The sequence below is a fragment of the Argentina silus genome, assembly GCF_951799395.1.
Source record: "Argentina silus genome assembly, chromosome: Y".
Classification (NCBI taxonomy): Eukaryota; Metazoa; Chordata; class Actinopteri; order Argentiniformes; family Argentinidae; genus Argentina; species Argentina silus.
The window spans coordinates 37455150-37474269 of record NC_139654.1 but is presented as its reverse complement, the minus strand read 5'-3'; the positions used below and the strand labels follow the sequence as shown (position 1 = coordinate 37474269).

General features: G+C 42.2%; 1 pseudogene across 1 annotated transcript in view; it reads left to right on the top strand.

Annotated features, from left to right (window-relative positions):
* Window positions 1–19120, top strand: part of LOC310824104 (cytochrome P450 3A27-like) — a 56999-nt pseudogene extending 37879 nt beyond the window's left edge. Inside the window, exons 6-13 of the transcript in view lie at window positions 12686–12785; window positions 12919–13032; window positions 13505–13593; window positions 13704–13839; window positions 14746–14892; window positions 17667–17886; window positions 18090–18252; window positions 19004–19120. The product of the transcript in view is annotated as a cytochrome P450 3A27-like (transcript). The remainder of the gene's footprint in view (window positions 1–12685; window positions 12786–12918; window positions 13033–13504; window positions 13594–13703; window positions 13840–14745; window positions 14893–17666; window positions 17887–18089; window positions 18253–19003) is intronic.

The window sequence follows — 19120 nt, the reverse complement described above, 5'->3', positions numbered from 1 at the left end:
TATTTTCATCCTGAGAATGAGTGTGTTGGAGTCAAATTTCTAAGAATGTGTCTTCGATGGAGTGATACAGTCCGTCCACTAGAGGACAGTCCAATAGAACTCATCTCATAGGGTCATTCAGATCAATACTACATTCAAAAGCAAGTGGTGACCGTGAGGAAATCAAATGAGCATTAAACGTACGGTAATGCTAACATATTTCTGTCATATCATATCTTTCTACAGTGAAAATACGACATGTGAATTGTAGGTTTGTTTCATTTGTTTAATCTGGTAACTCTTCTAAAACGTCTAAAAACGTTACTCTTCATATTTTTAGACAACATTAAACGATAACAACTTGAGCCCATGGTACTTCTGCACATCTGTACCTGGTGGAAGAACTTGTTGACGAAGATAATGTTGTCCTGCCAGTCGGACAGCGTGCTGCTGTTGGAGTGGCTCTTCTCTGGCTCGGCGGGCCCGTTGGGCTTCCCCTCCTCCCCAGTCCTTCTCCTTCCCCTGGAGAATTGCACATAACTTAGTCAAGTCTCACCCTCCTCCTCCTCTCCCCTCACCTAGTCAAGTCTCACCCTCCTCCTCTCTTCTCACCCTCCTCCTCCTCCTCTCCCCTTACCCAGTCAAGTCTCACCCTCCTCCTCCTCCTCCTCCTCTTCCTCTCCCCTGCACTCAAGTCTCACCCTCCTCCTCTCCCCTCATCAAGTCTGGAGTTGGTTTCTTATTGGCGAGTCCCGTTCCATCCTAAATGGCCATCATGACAAAGATTATTTTAGATTTTAAAATGAGCAGTTGGCCTACATGTGTCCAGTAATGTGATCATGAAGGTGATTCAGTGTCATTGAGTTGGTCAATAATGGTCTTGAGAGTTGAGATTCACACAAAACAAACTCAAGTCGTAGTCAGTCACCATTTAAAGTGAAACATCTACGTTATATTTAATAGTCTAGGACAGTTCAGATTAAAATACATGTTCATCTGGGTTTAAAGATGAGAGCATAAAACCTCTTCTGATACAGAGGGACTTCAAAAATGTAACTGGATGTAGGGCCATCGCAGATTTTGTTGCCGTCATTTAAAAAAAGAAAAGAAAAAAGCATCGCAAATGATGGTTAAAACTGTTTGTAAAACACCACATTTCCTGACTCATGGCTCATTCTGAGAACTGGAATCATATACTTGAGGGCAGTCTAATGACAGTGGAAGTTTGTTTTTACTATACCTGAAAACTTTGTTTTGATTATGTCATTGATTTTATTATAACATGTGAAAAAGAGCTACTTTGAACACACATCCATCAAATGCAGCCCTTACATTACTAATTAGAGAGACAATCTACACAACACAACTCCATAGGCTCAAACACATGTGTTACAGCTTGATATGATATCACAATTATGTGATGTTCCATACGATGACATCATACATGGGTTGCCATAGGGTAGTATTGGGTATGTGAACTTCCCGGGCATCAGGTAGATGGAGAAAGACTCAGCATTGGTAAGTCCTCTGTACAACATTTTACAAACATTTCAGTCAAAAGGCCTTAATTGTTATAAAAATGTTGTCTTTGGTGTGAATTTCCATAAGTAATTAATGGTGAGCAACATGTATTTCTCTTGTTTTTGGGGTTAGGGTAATATGCATGAATTTGAAAACAAAACCAAAAAGACACTATTCACCCTCTCTATCCTACTAATTCAATCAAAAGCAATCAAAGGATCAACACGTCTAGGTTTGAGATAGCACTAAATCAGGACAAGTGGTATATTTTACGAGTGGTGTATTTCCTTGGTGTATATATCACTTGTACAAATTATGAGAACTGAAATCATCAACCTGTGAGGTGGTCTTATGGCAGTGGTAAATGGTTTCTACAGTACCCCAAACTACTTTTGGATTTAATTTGCTAATGTAATAAAAGAGCTTTTGCATAAATACTGCAATGTGAGTTCCACCAATCTCAGCCCTTGGATTAATACAGTTACAGTAACTACAGAGAAAATACCCAAACTGCATCTTTACAGGCACAAGTACAGTTTGATGTGATGTCACAATGATATGATGTCACAAACAATGCCATAGGGATAGAGTCTTGAGTATGTGAACATTCTGGTAGTCAGGTAGTTGGAGAAAGACTGACCATTGACCAAATGTTCCAAATGTTTCAGTGAAAAAGCAATGATTGTTATCAAAATGATGTAATGTCCTGCTAAGTTGTACAGTATTGTGCACAGAAAATATTCAAGTTTTGTCTTGGTGTGCATTAACATTAATAAATCAATTAATTGGTAAGAAGCATGTATTTAACCATTGTTAGATTTGATGCAATCTGGAATTTGTAATCATTGTTTCTGAACAACTTGCGTTAATATGCTTTTTTGAAAAAAATATCTCTAAAAAGACTTACGAGTGTTCCATGAACATTTTGTTTGCTATATAATACATTGGTAGTACAAAGAGAAAGCTGGAAAAGTGTTTGCTAACAGATAGTTGTAGATAGGGTGTGTATTTGTTTTGGGCTGACTTATGGTAAGATCTATCAATATGTGTTTGCCACTAAAATGTCAGCATTACTGAGGGCATTGGAGGTGGTTTTATTGAAGGCCGATGCAGGCCCAGCCTAGTGCATGGTTGTATACATGGCTATAGTAATTTAAAATGTTCAGCGTGGAATGAACCTGCGTGCCACTGTTACATTTCATGATGTCACAGTGACATCATCAGAGGTGCCATGGTTATTATTGCTAGGAGATGCGAGATACAGTACAACAAATATGACAGAATATGTTGTAACACAGTGATATCACACAAGTGGTGACCATTTGACGCCGGCTACCATGGTAACCGACTGTAGGTAAAATTTTAAATGGCATTACACATATAGCACACTGCTTTTACACATGCAGTTCACTATAATACTGTAGGGAATAAGCTGTTATTGGAGATGTAAATTGTTACATTGAAAGTCATATTTTCATACCTAATATTAGAGAAAAGGTACTGGGCAAATGCATGGAATGTAGACCTACACATTTTTCATTCACATTCTGAGCTGATCATCAGTTCAATGGTGCTCGTAGAGTGAGTTGCATGTCAAACTCTTTATTATTTAGCTACTTTATTGTAGTGGGTTGATGTAAATGTACTGCTTTTGACTATGTACTGTATTTTGGAGATGTAATGTACCGTTACTTTATGCAATGTTAATGTGCTTAAATGTGTCTGATTAATATTGCCTTTATGCACCTGACACCACAAACAAAGTACCTTCTGGAAAAATAAACTTCTTCTAATCCAAGCCAGCTCTGCGATATTCTAGAAGGTCAGAGTTGAGCAGTTAGCACAGCAACATTGTTGCGAAGAGGTTAGATGAGTAAGTAAGATATCTTTGAATGCTTTCATATGTATCAGGCCGAAAAAAAGTATAAATATGATCAGTCTTTTTTCTGATAAAATAGTTGTTGTTTTTTTGTTTAACAGTACCACTTTGTCTGTTTTTCCATTTTCTTGAAGCATCTGCACTCGATTTCCAGCCAGCATCATAGTCATGACAGTGAAAGTGTCCAAACAGGTGACATGAAAAAATATCAAAAGGGGGATGAGGAGAAGAAAGCGGATCTCCACACTGATGAAACATGGGCAGATGAGGAAGATACTAGCGAAAGAAAACAAAAACATGGAGAGGAAAAACTGTCTGTGGAGTATAAGGCAGCTATTAAAGAGATTGACAACATTTGGATGAACTTTCGTTCATCTTGGTCTAATAATGGAAATAGTCTAGTCGTGGTGTGGGCCAGGAGTGACTACAACCTATAATAAGCCTTCTTTACTTTGCTACAGCCATCGCTGGCTGACATTGTCATTCACTGCCATCAACGGAAATCAATGTTTCCCACATTATATTTCATGCCAACGTCAATCAAAAGTAACCTCAAACCAAGTACTGTAACAAAGTGATGAAGGCTTATCAAAGGTTACAGATGCATAGTCTTGAACCAAAATAAGAAAAACATACAATAATGATTGAATGGGTGGACTATGGCTTTAAAAGACCCAGAAAACAACCAAAATATCGTATGATGAAAAGAAAGAGATTCCCCAGACTGATGAAGAATAATGGACAGATGCCAAAAATAGAAATGAGACATTTTTTTTAATATACTGTGAAGAGGAGGTGAAAGTAATAAAGGGAGTGGAGAAAACAAGGGAACAAAGCTTTAGTCACAGTGAAAAGGTAATTAGTGAACAGGAGAGAAGTGCCATCACACTTACTTGAGATTTTTTGATCATTTTGAGTTACAATTCTAGTGTTTCTTTTTTGTTCATCTGGTTCACTTTCTTACCTCTGTATCTATCTACAGTTTTCCCGTCTTTTCCAAGGGTAAACAGACCCGAGTTCAATACCCAACAGCCACACTTGGCAGAGTAGACAGCGAACACAATGCAAAGGTGGGCTAATGGAAAACTGTTTTGATAGATTCAACAGTTTAGATTGTAGATTCATTGATAGGTTGGTTGATTGATTTACATTGAGCAGGACCTCTCTCTTTATGTTCCTTCCTCAGATGTCTATCCACAGCTGGACAATGGTAATTTGCTGAAATGAACTGTGTATTAACAGTCAGGAGAATTCAAAAGGTAAGAGGAGACTAACAGCAAAAATATGTATAAAAAGTAGCTTGAGTAGAAAAAATGTGAAACAATAAGCCTACAACAAAAACCAAGTCACCAGCGTGGCTGAAGCCATATTTATTCTGAATGGCCATACCTGAATAAAGTATTCATGCAGTAAGTTATGGTTTATAATGTTTGTAGAGCGCACACATACACTCACCGGCCTCTTTATTAGGTACACCTTGTTAGTACCGGGTTGGAATCCCTTTTGCCTTCAGAACTGCCTTAATTCTTTGTGGCATAGATTCAACAAGGTGCTGGAAACATTCCTCAGAGCTTTTGGTCCATATTGACATGATAGCATCACGCAGTTGCTGCAGATTTGTAGGCTGCACCTCCATGATGTGAATCTCCCGTTTCACCACATCCCAAAGGTGCTCAATTGAATTGAGATCTGGTGGCTGTGGAGGCCATTGGAGTACAGTGTCACTCATTGTCATGTTCAAGAAACCAGTTTGAGATGATTTGAGCTTTGTGACATGGCACGTTATCCTGCTGGAAGTAGCCATCAGAAGATGGGTACACTGTGGTCATAAAGGGATGGACATGGTCAGCAGCAATACTCAGGTAGGCTGTGGCGACAAAGAAAGAAACAAACCTGTTCTGTCCTCATACATAGCTGAACACCTCTAAACACCTCCCAAGAGTCTGGAGACAGAATGTCAGTCTGACTTCAGGTTTATTGACTTAGAAAGAGTGAAACTGAGAAAGAGAAACAATAATCAATGATATGGTTTCACATCCACACATTGCCTTGCCATACATCACAGAGATGATCTAACAAAGAAATAGCGACATATAGCTACAATGTGTTGTATTAACATTGAAATATAGTATCCTCTCTTAGCTAACATAACCAAGAATACCCAATGTGTTCTTATATAATGCTAGTATGGTCTCACATGAAGAAATAAAAGGTAAGTTTACATAATCACCATGAAAGCCAATAGTACAAGCTAAACTAGCATCTTCCACAACACAAACACTTGTCTACAGTGGGATATTACTGATAGTCCTTTCGGTCCCTGCACTGATGGACACTATAAAGAATTATGGAGAACTCTCTGGTTATCAAATCAACCAATCAAAATCAGAGGCAATGATGTTAGTTGGACAATGGCCAATTCAAATGTCAGGAAGGCTTGATTTCCACTGGTCTCAAGGATTTAGATACTTGGGAATTACTATAACAACTGACCTATCAAAATTGTTTAAAGCCAACTATGGGAAATTGATGGGCCACATAAAAGGGGACCTTACAAGATGGGAAATTCTACCACTCAAGAATAGAAACGATAAGAATGAAGATTTTGCCAAGATTGCTTTTTCTCTTCCAATCACTACCTATCTATGTTCCTGCTTCCACCTTTACTATATTGGATAAATGGCTGTCCAAGTTTATTTGGCAAAGCAAGCGACCCAGACTTAAATTTAAAAGACTACTCTGCCCAAAAGACAGGGGAGGCCTGGACTTACCTAGCCTGAAAAAATATTATTGGGCAGCCCAACTCAGATCAATGATTGCTTGGATATCCCAAGACACTGACACTATATGGGTGGGAATGGAACAGAGTGAATGCCCAAATTTGCCTTTAGATTCAATACCATTCTTAAACCAAGACATATGGGGGAAAAAGAAAATTGCTAATGTATGGAGCAAGAACACCTTAAAAATATGGTCAATCTTGAGGAAAAAACTACAACTTCCCATGACCATTTCCAGAGCTATAATGATAGCAAACAACTGTGAGTTCTCTCCATCTAGGCTGGACAAGGGATTCCTAAAATGGAAGGAAAGGGGTTTAGTGGTTTTGGACCAGCTGTTTGACGGAGCAGTCCTAAAATCATTTGAACAGCTCAAAGAGGAATATGATTTACCAAACCAAGACTTCTTTAGGTACTTACAAATTAGACACTATCTACAAAGTCATAAAGAATGGGAACAGCTCTGTTCCTTACCAACAAAATTGGAACACCTCTTCATATCAACAACTAAAGGAATAGTGAAGACAAAGTTCATGTCACATATTTACAAGATATTGCAGGAAGAGTTAAAAGAAGATAACTTAGATATTAAAGAAAAATGGGAACTAGAAATGAACACAATAATCCCAGATGAGCAATGGGAGACTTCATGCAGACAGGGACATAGGATATCCAGTAGTCCAAACTGGAAGGAATTTGGATGGAAAATGAAAATGAGATACTTTAGAACTCCACTTATAACATCAAAATGGAGCAACACCTCAGATCATTGCTGGAGGGGTTGTGACTTGGTGGGAGATCACACACATATATTTTGGGACTGCCCAAAGATATCAGAATACTGGCAAAATGTACAAAAAGAAATAAAAAAATGTCTCCATATAGATTTACCTCTTAAACCATCACACTTTATACTAGGGGTACTGCCAACTGATCTTGAAGAGAACAGTCAAACATACTTGCTGAGAATCCTCTTTTTAATAGCGAATAAGGTAATCACAGCCTCCTGGCTGAGGCCACACCCTCCAACAATTACACAATGGAGGGAAAGAATCCAAAACGTTTACAACATGGAATATACAACAGCATTATTACAACTGAAAGTAGATGTATTCCTAAATAAATGGTCATCCATTGCCCTACATTTTCATTTGATATGATTGAAATGCAGATTATTATTATATTTTTTTTTAAAGATTATTGTTACTGTTATTATTATTGTTGTTATTGTTATTATTATTGTTGTTGTTATTGTTATTGTAAAATTTATATTATAAAATTAGTGCCCTGATCGGTGAGAATCTCTTTCGGGATTCCCACGCGGGAGATGACTTGAAACAATGCTTGCGCTACACTCCTGGCAGAGATATTGCGCAGAGGTATTGCCTCGGGGTATCGGGTGGCGTAATCTATCAAGACCAACACAAATCGATAACCCTGTGTGCTCCGGTCAAATGGCCCGATAATATCCATCGCAATGCGGTCGAACGGGTTCTCGACCAATGGTAAGGGCCGCAAGGGGGCCCGTGGAATGGCCGGGGGATTTACTAACTGACATTCCCGACAGGAAGCGCACCACCTACGGACCTCTGCCCGAATCCCCGGCCAATAAAATCGAGCCATTATACGGTGCAGTGTTTTGTCATACCCTAGATGGCCCGCCATGGGGTTGAAATGAGCCGCCTGGAAGACCATTTCGCGGCGGCTGCGGGGAACCAACAACTGGGTTACTTCCTCCTGACTATGTGAGTCACGACTTACTCGATATAACCTGTCGCTGATAATCGCGAAATAGGGGTAGGCGCGCACCGTGTCTGGCCGTATCAAAGTACCATCAATTGCTATCACTTGGTCAAAGGCTGATCTTAGGGTCTCGTCACGAGACTGCTCGAGGGGGAAGTCGCCTAGCAGCGGATAGTTCGGCGGGGAAGTCTCGGGGTGAGGCGCCCCCGCCGGCTCCGGCTCCCCGGCAGTGTCGCGAGGCGCCGCCTCGGCACAGAGCACATTACACGCCACACACCTCCCTAGCTGTCGTGCACGCATCCCGGTAGCCCTCTTTACCGCTTGAGGAAACCCCTCCCAATCCACGCCTAGAATCAGGGGATGCGTGAGGCGTGGGCTAACCGCCGCCTGTACACTATGGTTTTTCCCCTCAAAATGAATTTCGATAGCGACCACCGGATATTCGTGAATGTCCCCATGCACACACCTCACCCGCACCCTCGATGCCTTCAACAATGCCCCCGGCCGAACCAGGCGCTCCTGGATCATGGACTGCATGCAGCCCGAATCCAAGAATGCCTGGTGCGTATCATGTTGTATCCTTACCGGAATACGATACGCCGCTCCTGGTCCGGGGGGAGGGCCCGGTATGTCGCCGATGCGGACGACCTGTCCCACGTCCATCGCCTGACACTCGGCCTGCACGTGGCCCGGCCGTCCGCACCGCCAACACACCCCCCCTGTCGCTCGAGGTGCTCCCTGTGGGGCCGGGGTCGGTTCTGGATAGGTGCGCCCCTGCCATCTCGACCTTGGGGCGGGCGCCGGCCTCTCTCCTTCCGCTCCCTCGGTTCCTCCTGGGCGTCGGCCCCCCCCCCCTTGCCGCGGGGCCGGGGTTGGTCGTTGTGGCCCCCGCGGTGGGAGGGAGAGATGGTCCTCAGCCAGTCCCACGGCGGTCTTGAGGTTCTGGGGGCGGTGGTACTGGACCTTGGGGGGACCTGGTGCCGCTCCGGTCCCCGGCGCCGGCCCGCCGACCCTGGTGAAGTCCTGGAGGAGGGCGCTGTCCGTGATCCTCGCCGCCGTTAACTCCTCCAGCGTTGCCTGCTGGGTCTGCTGCAGGGCCGTCTGCTGCTCGAGGACAAGCGCTATCCTCGACATCGCCGCTGCTAGCGCCTCCATTCCGCCTTCCCTCTGTGTCCCAGGTTGGGCGCCAAATGTAGTGGTGTCCGTGTACACAGAGGCAGACGCAGCGGTGTAGTGAGGGAAAGGTCCCGTTTATTCATACAGTCAGTAATCGTTCAATCAGAGTTCGTTGGCTTTCCAGCCTCGTCAGAGCGTCTCTCTCTCTCCACTGTCCGCTCTCCTCGCCTTTCTCGCCGTTTCCAGCCTAGCTACCGAAATGGCAGAAGCACACACATCTTAAACATTCGCCGACGAGACTTAATTCGCAGCAGGTGTGCAACAAAAGTCTCGCCGACACAACCCCGGCCACGGTCCTGTAGCTCCCTCTACAGGCCGAACGCTGCATGTCCCCCCACACTTATGATGACTGATGTATAGATGATTCACTTACTTGAGACAAATGTACTTGTTGTAAGTTGCTTTGGATAAAAACATCTACTAAATGTCAAAAATGTAAATGTAAATGTGATGAAAATGGGTGAAGTGTCTAGCCCCAAATTTACAAAAAATGGTTAGGGCATAAACCCAATATTTTCATGTTTTATTAATTTTTCCAGAGAACAGATTGGTGTTGAATTGTGGGATATATGAAGGATTGCCCCTTTTAAAAGGCTACCCATTTTTAATTGGCAATTATGGCACTTGAAAGTAGCCAAATATCCCTCTGATAAAAAAAACAACCTAAAAACTTGACATCAAAGATGAGCATGGAAATTAACAGGCCATGGAGCAATTAAGTTTGTTTTATTTTCTAGTGCATGAGGTTATTCGCAGGTTACCTAAATGTTAACCTCGTCCCCAGGCTATTGCTCACAGCGCATATAAGTCTGGAATAACGACGACTCAAACCTGGCCGTAGGGTGGTTACTGATTAAAGTATTTGTTATTATTTGATTTCAGCTAATCACACGGCTGCAAGGTGTAGCTTTTTATCAGAAATGTGTGGAATGTGCTGTGGAAGATGATTGATGCGAGGTAAAGCCCATGGCTATGCCCCGTCCCCATTTTTGACGCTCTTGCTCTTGGCTTAATGAAGGCCAATGAAGTTTAACGCATTGGTCCAACAGACCTTTTGGGCATTTGGGCAGAAGTGTCTGGGAACGAGACTACTTAAATCTTAACATAATATTAACATAATCTTCAGCAGTACATGCTAAGCACAGTGTATCTATGAGAAGATATTCAGCACTTTGCTCGTACAAAAGTCCTACAATTCCGAAGCGAGTATAAACCAAGGCAATAATTAATATTAAATACATTTAACTACATTCATAAAGTTCTTCATAACCAACATCAGGGAGATGTGACCAGAGAGGTGGTGAGTGGATCCTGGCTATAAGGGCACACTCTTGCCAACACACATTCTGGTGTGACATGTGCGATGTCTTATTGATCTATGTTGCTTTGGCTGTCTCCACGTGTGGATCATTGTAATCAGGGGTGGGGCTGGCCTTTTAAACACCTGTGCTTTGTTTCATTCAGGGAAAACAAAGAGATTTTTAACATTTCTTTTAAAGAGACAACACACATTTTCTGCCATGCCTCTATCAATTGATTTGGCTTTAATCAATGGTTTCTTCTTGATGTTGTGTACATGTTTTCATGCCTATGTCACCTTTCAGAGGAAATCAAGGAACCTATCCAGATCTGATGTCGTATTAGATGAGTCAAACCCTGTCAGAACATAGTTTGCTTTTGCTAGATTATTTTCTTTTCTTTTGTCTAGTATTGGTATACATGGTCGAAATTATGCACTCATATTTAGTATTTGGTCGACACTACTTTGTATGCAAACCGTCTGGGACCCATTGACCCATTTTTGCCCATAATCTTACCATCAGAAAATGAAATGCATGTTCAATAGGATTTAAATCCAAAGATTGACATGGCCAGTCAAGAACTTTCCACTTTTTCGCCCTGAAAATCTCCCTAGCTCCAATGGCAGTATGTTTTGGGTCATTGTCTTACTGTTTGATGAAGCGCCATCCAATGAATTTGGAAGCATTGCTTTTACTCGACCAGACAAGATGTTTCTGTACACTTCAGAATACATTCTGCTGCTGCTGTCAGCAGTAACATCATCAATTATGATAAGTTAGCAAGTTCTAGTGGCAGCTATACATGCCCAAACCATAGCATCCCCTCCACCATGTTTCACAGATGAGATGGTATGCTGTAAACCTTGGGCAGATCCTTTTTTCTCCAAACTTTCCTCTAGCAATCACTCTGATAATATTCACCTTATCTGTCCACAAGACTTTTTTCCACACCTCTGCAGGCTTTTTAGGTACTTCTTAGCAAACTCTAACCTGACTATCCTTTTTAAGGATAACTAGTGGTTTGCATCTTGCAGTAAAGCCTCAGCCATTTGCGATTGCTGAGCTCATCAGTGCTTGATTTTGGCAAGCCTAAGGTTTTGACTATGTTTCAGATTTTTCAGCTTTCACCATTTGTCAATTGCTTTGCTATTGTAATGTATCTCTGTGGGGGGACATGCAGCGTTCGGCCTGTAGAGGGAGCTACAGGACCGTGGCCGGGGTTGTGTCGGCGAGACTTTTGTTGCACACCTGCTGCGAATTAAGTCTCGCCGGCGAATGTTTAAGATGGGTGTGCTTCTGCCATTTCAGTAAGGGAGCTAGGCTGGAGAAGCTGACGGCGAGAGCGGAGGAGAGCCGAGCCGAGCACAGGACCAAAGGGCCAAAAGACATTGAACGAGGCTGGAAAGCCGAGCCGAGCCAGCAAACCCCTCTGTTAAAATAAACGGGAGAAAATCCCTTACCTCCATACTGCGTCTGCCTCTGTGTACAAACGGACATTGCTACAATCTCACACCTTGTCCTTTGTTGGGAATGATATTTAAGGAGAGGGACAGCGAGATATTCTTTGAGTTTTGGGTTAGGCCCATCACGGGCATCATTCTCCCGCGTTGGGGAAAAATAAAAAAGTTTTTATTTCAAATCCAAAAAGAAGAAAAAATGCTTCACTGTCCCATTACTTACGCACGGTACTGTATAACGTTTTGTGGAAAGGGTTCTACATGGAACCCAAAAGGTTTCTTCAAAGGGACAGTGGAAGAAGAACCCTTTTTGGTTCTAGGTAGCACTTTTTTTCTAAGAGTGCAGGATCTGTGATGGGTCTGTCTGTCTCTATCCACGGTATATTTGCTTGAATGCCACAGCCTATTTAAGTATTGTTGCTGACCATGTGCATCCCTTCATGGCCACAATTGACCCATCTTCTAATGGCTACTGCCAGCATGATAATGCACCATGTCACAAAGCAAAAGTCATCTTAAACTGGTTTCATGAACATGACAATGAGTTCAGTGTTCTTCAGTGGCCTTCCCAGGATCTGAATCCAATAGAACACCTTTGGGATGTGGTAGAACAGGAGATTCACATCTTGAAAGTGAACCTGAAAAATCTGCAGGAATTTAGTAATGCAATCATGTCATCATGGACTAGAATCTCAAAGGAATGTTTCCAACATCTTGTGGAATCAATGCCATGAAGAATTTAGGCTGTTTTGAGAGCAAAGGGAGGCCCTACCCAGTATTAGTATAGTGTTCCTCATAAAGTGCTCTGTGAGTGTATATCTAACTATCTTTGTTTTTGCTGGTCTGTAGGATCTATGATGGCCGTCAGCCCATCCTGTGTATCATGGACACAGCCATGATCAAAACCATCCTCATCAAGGAATGCTACTCCCTTTTCACTAACAGGAGGGTAATACGCTAAATTGAAGTTGTTGTATGGGGAAAAAAACATAAGGGCTCCTTAAATAGATAATATCATTGTTATTATAGCATTATTAATATTAGGTTAATCTTGCAGTATATAATAATAATAATTTTTCTAGAATATCTATCTCAACGGGCCTCTGTATGACGCCGTGTTTATCGCTGAGGATGATGCATGGAGACGGATCCGCAGTGTCCTGTCTCCCTCCTTCACCAGTGGGCGGATCAAAGAGGTACAGTCCCATCTCTCCTCTCCTTCTTTCATTCATTCCTTTATACAACACAAATAAATGAATGACTAACAACTCTGACGCGTGTGTGTGTGTGTGTGTGTGTGTGTGTGTGTGTGTGTGTGAGAGTGTGTGAGAGTGTGTGTGTGATTTGTACTATGTGTATAGTGTGTATTCATTGTTGTTTGTTGTTGTGTGAAGCAGCAACTTTAATTAATTAATCCAAGACAAATTTTCATCCGGGACAATAAAGTATATTTGATCTTATCTTCGATAAGTAGTATAGAATAATAGTTCATCTTTGGAGTCACTTATTCTTTGACTATATACATAATGTATCCTGTATGGATGTATATTCTCAGGCTATATAAACATTAAAATAATTCCTGTTTCAAACATGATATTAATATATGTTTTGCACATATTAATCCACGTATCAATCATGATATTTTTCCATGTATCCTTCCCAACTCAGATGCTCAGGATCATGAAGCAGCACTCTGGTAACTTGGTCAGCAATCTGAAGAAGACGGCTGATAACGATGAGCCCATTGAACTAAAGGAGTGAGTATTTATCTCCGAGACGATAAGGTGAATTTGTAATTTCAGTGAACTCCCCCTTTAATTTTGTGGTTGTGGTTCTGGTGGTCAGAGATTGTGTGGTTGTGTTCCAGGTTCTTTGGACCATACAGTATGGATGTGGTCGTCAGTACTTCATTCAGTGTCGACATCGACTCCCTCCACAACCCCTCCGACCCCTTTGTGACCAACTTCAAGAAAATGCTCAAGTTTGACATCTTCAGCCCACTGTTCCTCACAGTCGGTACAACTGCCCCCATATAACTTTCAGTCATTTTGTGCTTAATAAATGAAGCTATTGATTTCATTGATTAGACTGACATAAACCACACTGCCAATGGTTTGCGCTCTACTCATTTGACAAACACATGGGCCGTGTCCAGAACCAACCTCTAGTTCCTAAATGCTGGACACTTGGAGATCTGAGTGGATTGGATACAGAAGTGTCTAGGGATAGAGCCTAGGAGTTGTTTCTGGACAGGGCTGTGCATTGAATAGGATTGGAGTCACGTATCATGGTATTTCCTGTTCCTGTTTGTAACCGTGGCATTTCCTGTCCATCCAGCATTCTTCCCCTTCATGGGTCCTGTTATGGCAAACATGGAGGTATCCCTATTCCCTGCCTCGGTCACAGATTTCTTCTACGCTGTCTTTCAGAAGATCAAGTCCAATCGCGTGGCTAGCACCAGGAAGGTATGTAAATATAACTGATCAAATATACGATCTTCAGCCAGTATTGTGTAATACAATTGTAGAGATTTGGTAGCATCTGGTAGTTCTCATGTGATTTTGATCTGACGTAAGCCTGCTTCCAGAGTCGGGTAGATTTCCTGCAGCTGATGATAGAGTCGCAGAAAGACAGCAACTCAAAGGGAGAGGAGCAGAGTAAAGGTGCCTGCCTTAAACACACACACACACACACACACACACACACACACACACACACACACACACACACTGTATACTAGCATCTAACACACACATACAGTACCTGCCTCAAACACCTATACCTACAAACACACCGTGGAAATACTCTACTTCGTCCCTTTCTCACACCTACCACCCCATTTCTCCCACTCTCCCTCTCCTCCCTCTCATTCTCCCCCTCTCTCCATCATCATAGGATTGAGTGACCACGAGATCTTGTCCCAGGCAATGATGTTCATCTTTGCTGGCTATGAGACCACCAGTAGCTCTCTGTCCTTCCTGGCCTACAATCTGGCAACCAACCCTCACATCATGACCAAGCTGCAGGAGGAGATAGACACTGTGTTTCCCAACAAGGTAACCCCTCTGCAGACTCCTATATAGTACTATTCATGTGGAACAGGAAATATGATAGTGACAGTGTTTTAGAGGGTACTGATGAGTGTGTAACCCCTGTGCACTGCAGACTCCTACAGATGGTTAGATAGGTGACAGTATTTTGCAGTGTGCTAATGTGTCTGTAGCATCCCTGTGCAGACTTCTGCCCAGTATTATTCATTTGAAACAGGAAGTAGATAGGTGTTGTTGGAATCTTCAGAATACTTAAAAGGCCAGTACCTGAGGACCTGAGGGATCTACAGGGTATATACCTTAAAAGCATGTCTGACATGCAGTGGTGTGCATGACCATAGAGTGATTTCTAAACTAATACAATCATCTTAAAATAAATTATAAAACTAACAGGTAATCAGTGCAGAGACTTGTGTGATATGTGCTCTCCATCTGACTCGTGCTGCTGCATTTTGTATCATTTGCCAAGAGCTTTCTTTGGTCGACCAGACAAGAGAGTGTTACAGTAATCAAGGCTGCTAGTAATACAAGCATGCATTCGTCTCTCAGTGTCAGCCTGGGAGAGGAAAGGTTGCATCTTTACAGCTGTGTTCTGTAAAGGTCCATGTAATATTCAAGCTTTCTAAAAGCTTCCTAACGGTTGTAATGACTATCTTTAATCGGTAGCGATCAGGGAACAAGATCCCTTATAATAAATCCCTTATGAATAAATATTTCATTTACGAACGCTGTTTTGGTTCGGAAAACACGCTTTTTAAAATGCAGTGTCCTACCTGACATTCGGTTTGCATATAAACATGTTGTGAGTGCCAGGGGTGTTCTAGGGGAGTAGACTGACCTTTCTCTGGTGGCTGCCTCTCCCAATCGTGTGCGCATGCAGAAAAACAACAGCTAATGTCCAACACTGCAAGTTCATTTCGGGGGGATATATTATTATTAGGGAGGATGTTGTTGTTTGGACAACTTCAGACAGAATTTCTCCACGATGGCAGATTTCCGGCAAACTTACTTACTCTTCTTTAAGTGATACAAATATGTTTTAGTCACATTCTTGATATGGGTTTCAAAATTAAGATCTGAGTCAATGGTAACACCTTGTTTTTTTGCCTGGTGCTTAGTGTTACTGTAAGTAGTGTCTTTAAGTGTGCAGACAGTTTGACCAGGACAAGGACAAAGAGCATTTTGGCATCAGCATTAATTAATTAATTCTAAGGTCATTAAGAACCTAGTTAATAACTTAACAACATAGTGCTATCTCAGTGCTATGATCGGCACAAAAGCCAGATTGGAACATGTCAAAGGTACAGTTGGGAAGAAGGAGATTATTTAACAGTTTGAACACCTTTTTTTCAAGAATTATAATTTTTTTGCTTAAAAAGGGAAGGTTGGAGATTGGCCTAAAATCGCTAAGGACTGAAGAGTCTACTCTTCAGACCTTAGCGAGTCTACTTTTCTTCAGGAGGGGTTTCACCATGGTAGTTTTAGGTGCAGATGAACAGACCCCCACTTTGCTGAGCATTTCTGTATGACCACTGCAAAAGAGTTCATAGTGCTTCCATGTGGTGGAAGGTGGGGTAACAAGTCATCAAACACATCTTCAGGTCTTGCCTGAGTGATCCTCCTCACCTAATATTGTTTCTCTTATCTCAGAAGTATGTTGCAAATTCCTCACATTTGTAGGTGGAGAGCAGATCACCAGGTGTCTTGTGGGCGGGATTTATAAGGCTGTCAATCGTTGAAAAGAGCACTGTTTGAGTTGTTATGATTCATTATCAATTTTGAGAAATGATCCGGCTTGGCGTTTTTTTTATTGCCTTATTAAAAGCAGAAAGATGCTCTCGAAGAATATCAAGGTGGACCTGCAGTTTTTGTCAGCTCAGACTTTCTGCAAATTCTTTTAAATTTGGCCACAGCCTTTTTCAGTTTGACTGGTGCTACAGAGTCGATAGTTGCCCTTAGTTTGGTGTTGAAGCTGGTTACTAAATCATTATCACAGGAGGAAGCTGTTGATGGTGTACTATTCATATTCATATTCATCATGAAATTCTCATCTGCTCAGCGACATGGCTAAATAAGTAATGGAGCGAAAATATATTTTTTCCCTACTTCTAATAGACTGACATGCATTCATGTTTAGCCAGGTTTCAGATAAAAACATTACAGTGCAGCTTTCGCTCTGAGATAAGATCAATAAAGGTTTTGCCAGATAGGGACCTAATATTCAAAAGCACCATGGTAATGTTCTCTGGGCTGTTCGGTGCTGCCCGGCCACAGTTAATGGAATGGATACCAAGTTATTCACATTTGAACCACCTGACAGTTTTCTTGTAGTCTGTCGACTGTGAGAGGAAATAATAGACTATAGCACATTCAGTATTCCAAGCAGTCAATCCACTAAAAGCAGCCCAGTTTAGTGGCATTTTGACTTCTGATTGATCCTTGTGTACATCTATCATTTACATTGTTCAGTGGAATCTAAATGTATTTTCTTCTAACTATCAAGATAACATTATTTAGCGATTTTTTTGTTTATTCATGTACAACAAAAAAGCAAGTCTCTATTACACACGTACATTGAAAGTAATGGCGTTCTGTATGCGGGTGTCATGAAATTAGGCTATGCAGATTAGAATAAGTACAGTACTGTGTTCATTTCCCAAAAAAAGAACACAAAAAACTAACAGCTCTTCAGATTTGCGACGAAAAAGAGTTAGTTCTGGGCTACGGCTACGTGAACGACCAATCACTAGTGCTCATGTGAGTGTAATATCCCTGTTCAGGCTCCTATCCAGTACGAGGCTCTGATGCAGATGGACTATCTAGACAGCGTGATCAACGAGTCTCTCAGGTTGTACCCCATCGACTTGAAAGAGTCGCCAAGAAATCTGTTGAGATCAGCGGCATCACCATCCCCAAGGGTATGGTTGTCATGTTACCCATCTGGACCTTGCACCGTGACCCCGATGTGTGGGAAGACCCAGAGGAGTTCAAACCAGAGAGGTAATGGGCCACATCTTAACCACAACCACAATATCAATCACAACAGCAACGATAAGAGCAGTGTTCCACAAACAACCATAAAACAAACCTAAATGCGACGACCAAACACAAACAGGTTTCTTCAACCATGTATAACCATCATATTACTGTGATTTAATTGATATGTTCTTTAACCCCTCCTCCTCTGAACTCTCCGTGTGTAGGTTCAGTAAGGAGAACAAGGAGAGCATCGACCCATACACCTACATGCCGTTCGGGTTGGGCCCACGGAACTGTATCGGGATGCGATTCGCTCTGGTATTGATGAAACTGGCGATGGTGGAGATTCTACAGAGGTTCAACTTCACCGTCTGCAAAGAGACAGAGGTGAGACAAAATAATGATACAATGATTGTAAATATAATTTTGTACCTATGACTTTGTTGCGTTTCTATATGTAGCAGAGGTGATTTTGGAATCACACTCGCGTGATGAGGTAGCCCTGCCTGAGACATGTAAACTGAAGTGTCGCCCTCAGACCTTGAGGATGTCCTCTTGGCTTAATAGTAGCGTTTGTGTCTTCCACATGGGAGACCCGGGTTTGAACCCCCATACTACAATTCTGTACTTGCGTACTGCATGAGTATGTACTCCCCATTTAATTTCCCAGATTGCATTTTTCAGTACTAGGCGCCAATCATCCTCAGTATAGGCTACCTACTAAAATTTAGTAACTAAATGATGGAAGTGTGAGATTTAAAAAAAAGCTATTTGTATTTCTGCAAAACTCCCTCGAGACTTCATAGGGCCATTTTAATGTATGTCGACCCAAGAGACGTTGTCCAGGAGTTTGAGTTTATTTGAATTTATAGTGCAATGCTACCCGAACGTAACAGTGACACTGTATTAGGTAACATTCATAGTGTAACGCTGACATCTGTTTTACTCGTTCCTTCATACTGTAACGACCCTGTGTAAGGCCCGTTAGCAGCTCCGCCAAGGGAGTTAACTCTCTTGGTGTTGTGGCTAGTGCGGCCGGTTTGTAAGCGGAAGGTTGCGAGTTCGATACCCGCTTAAGGCAAGCTGCTCTGCCCCGCCGTTCGCTACAATACTTTAACTGTGTGTCAACTCTCACCAGATCCCCATTGAGATGGACCTACAGAACACTCTGATGCCCATACGGCCCATCAAACTCAAGCTGCTGTCCCGCTGCCAGGAGTCCAACGACAACCAGCTCAAAGCAGACAGCCAGTGA